The following is a 3,608-nucleotide window of genomic DNA, read 5'->3' on the forward strand; positions in this document are numbered from 1 at the left end:
CTTACTATATGTTAGTCAATACTATTGTTGCAATTTCTGAATTTCTCTTCCAATTCTATGACCATTGCTTCTACTGCAACCCTATAACAGCTGTACTATTATTACTTAAACTAGATAGTTGTAAAACTTAGGCTGTAAAGACCAGATATTGAGATAGTCTTTCTTTATCTAAAATAAGATTAAAATATCCTTCAGGTGCCTTCCCTGCTCCACTTGCCTTCAGTGCCAGGTCCTCCAGCCCCTCTTCTGACTCCTCCCCTTTGTCCCACCCCATCCAGCAGGGGCTGCTGGGCTCCCACAGGCTCTTGCCACCCATGTTCCTGTGGACAGACACACAAACACCTTCAGGAAAGACACTTCTGATCCTGTAACATGGAGGATTGTCTTCATACCTCATCTGAAAATCTGTTCAAATTGGTCAGCTGGGCCCACAGCCATGAAACCTTTGCAGCCTCATTCCAAACCTGAAACATTCACTTTCTGAAGTTTCCCATAGGAACCTGACCACAATGTGGGGCTGTAGTGCTGGCCATGCTTATCATTGGTCACTAGCAGCTACTTGTACAGCTGGGTCCCAAGAGAGGGTCTGTTTCCAGGACAACAGAAGTTTTAACTCTGATAGTCCCAGTATAATTGGGGTGTCTTCTGAGACACAGACTAGTCCTGTTGAAAGGTACCCTGGGAGACCAGTAAAAGCAAAGCCAGAGATTCTTGTGACTTTTCTTATTGTAGTGAGCCCTCTGAACTGGATGACACTATTGAAGATAATGAGGATGAAAGCACCCTGTTTGACATGGCTTGTGAGTCTTCTGTTACAAATGAAAATAGTGACTTTGAACCTCAAACCCAAAGTCCTCAAAGCATTGCTCGCAAACGGCCAGGAATAGTTCCATCTTCCCTCCAAACAAGTGCCCAGACACAGGTGGTTGACAAATGCAGCAATGATGTCATCATCAAGAATATCAATCAATAAATTCCAGAAGATTATTACATTGTGGCAAATGCAGAGTTGACTGGAAGGGTAGATGGACCAGTCCTGTCCTTGACTCAGATGGCAAAACCCAAGCCTCAGACTCATGCTGGTCCCTCCTGGGTGGGGTCTGCTAGCTGATTTCCCATGTAACATCTGCCATCAACATGGAGCTAGACCCACAAGGTATGGCTGCATCTCCTACTGTGATTTCCAGACCAGTCCTCCCAAAGACTGCTAGAATATCTCTGACTTCACCAAACAAAGGATCCACTAGAACCCATGGCACCAAGCAGCATGTGGCCATGCAGATGCCTGTGAGCACATCCCATCCTAACAAAGAGTTAAGTATCCCTTTGTCTGCCCTGTAGTTGCCTGGACATGATGAGCAAGTTGCTTCTGAAGAATTCCTGTCCCATCTGCCCAGCCAGGTCTCATCCTGTGAGGTAGCCCTTTCTCCCTCAGTTAACCCAGAACCAGAAGTAAACTCCAGTCAGGAGCAGCCTCCAGTTTCAACAACTATAACTACTGAGGCTCCCATGCAGTGCATACCAGACCAGGACGAAAGAGCAGCTGAGCTCAGCAGGGAGCAGAATGAGAAAACCATCCAGAGCACACAGACTGTGCTCCACAATTTCCATGAGTTCCTCATCTCCAACTATCCTTCTGAAATAAGAGATTTATGTCATCCCTTGCAAGGAGTTGGATGCCTACCTTGCCTCTTTCTTTGTTGATGCAAGCAGAGGATGGGTCTGAGTATGAACCCAAGAGCTTGGCAAATTACCAGTGTGGGCTGGGATGGTATCTAAAAGAACACAGGTATGGCTACAGTATCACTAGGGATAAGGAATTCAAATGTTGCCAAGAGGCCCTCAGACAGAAGCAGATTGAACTCTGCTGCAAAGAAAAAGAAATAAACCACACAAGTCCATGAAGCTCACCTTTACTGATGAGTTCATCCTGCGGAAAAGGGGACTGCTAAGCTGATATAACCCTCAGGGTCTGCTCAAACTAGTCTGGCTTAATAACACATAAGCTTTTGGTCACTGCACAGGTTTCCATGGAGCTACCTTGAAATGGGGTGCTATCTGCCTCCAAGTAACAGAAATGGGACTGGAGTGCTTGGAGTGGATGGTTCAAGACACTGATGATCTGAATGCTAAAACCAAGAGATGGGGGACAGATTCATGTGTGAATATCACCCAGCATGCTCCACAGACCTGCCCTGTACAGGACTACAAAGAGTATGCCCAGCGCAGCCCCCTGCCATGCTCTATGAGGATGCCCCTTTCTACTTGTTCATCAAGTCAGTTGTAAACTTGGCAGCTCTGCATTTGTACAACTGCCAGGCACTTGGCAAGAACAAGCTGGCCAAGATGGTGTGAGAAGGGCAACATTCCCATCTGGAAAACCAACTTCAGTGTGTATCAGAGCTGTAGCACCCTATCGGAGGCCCATAGCAACCAACTGGTGCTTATCTGTAATAACCTCAGCCAGCAGGCTGCCCAGTCAGTGGCTGGGCACTCCAATAGTAGCAATTCCATTGTCTCCACCTCTTATGACTCTTCCTCAGACACTGTTTGACCCAGGTGGCCTCAAGACCCCAATTTGGTTTCTGTGTCCCAAGAGACTGATGATACACTGCTTCCTCATTCCATTTCCTCTGTCCTCAGTGTTAATTTTATATAAACATAGATATATAGTATATTTTTCTTTTTACCAATAAGCCAATGGAGATAGTTTAGTATTCCTAACATAGTATTTATAGGCTTAAGACAAATAAATGTACTTGTGGATGATTACATATAATTACTGTTACAGACTTTACAAAACCATAGTGGTTCTCAGGCAACACTGAGCAGACAAAGAATTCTGTTTTTAAAAACCTGTTAAAATAGAAAGAGAGTCATCATAGACACTGTGTCCTCAACTCCTGCTTTACCTTCTTACACACCTCTCATTTCCCTTAGTCTCCTTCTGAGATGACTTTATTTATTTTTAATTTTTAAAATTATGTATTAATCATGGAGGAGACAACACTAACTTTACTGCTCATACAATATGGTATTCAGTCAGATAGAATATGAGTGGTATAAACCTGACATCAAATTATTTATCCATTCTTTTTTTATTTAAATTAGAATTTTAGGTCCTGTGCCTCATTTTTTTTTTTTGCAGTGTATGAAAATGCATATGTTTATCTAACAACTTTTCTTTAGGGAAAAAGGGAGAAGAAGGAGGAATAAAGGTGTCATTGTTTTTGAAAGATACATAATTTTTAAATAATATGCAAAGTCTAATCTTGTAGCAAAAAAAAATGCCTGTTCTATAGCTCATGTTTTACTGGTGTGCTTGAACCCAGATAGAATTTTTTAACCCTAAGAAATTAATGTAAATGAAGTTTGATTGTGAAATTTACAAGAAACTTAGAACTACCAAAACTTTGAAAATTATCCCAGACATTAGATTATATATCAAGCATGAAAAGATGGTAGAGAACAGAAGTCTTAATAGAAACCTAAAATACTAGTCAAGACAACAACAACAAAAAACTGATCCTCTTCAAAGCTCAAATCTCATGAATTATTTATAAGTATTAAACTTCAGTCTCTTTTCCCTTGGGAGGTAACTTGACTGA

At 42.2% G+C, this 3,608-nt stretch overlaps 1 pseudogene; it reads left to right on the top strand.

The window, feature by feature from the left end:
* Window positions 1–372: 372 nt before the first annotated feature.
* On the top strand, window positions 373–2,554 carry LOC124973281 (uncharacterized protein KIAA1958-like; annotated as a pseudogene).
* The last annotated feature ends 1,054 nt before the right edge of the window (window positions 2,555–3,608 follow it).

Source organism: Sciurus carolinensis, assembly GCF_902686445.1.
Source record: "Sciurus carolinensis chromosome 14 unlocalized genomic scaffold, mSciCar1.2 scaffold_115_arrow_ctg1, whole genome shotgun sequence".
Classification (NCBI taxonomy): Eukaryota; Metazoa; Chordata; class Mammalia; order Rodentia; family Sciuridae; genus Sciurus; species Sciurus carolinensis.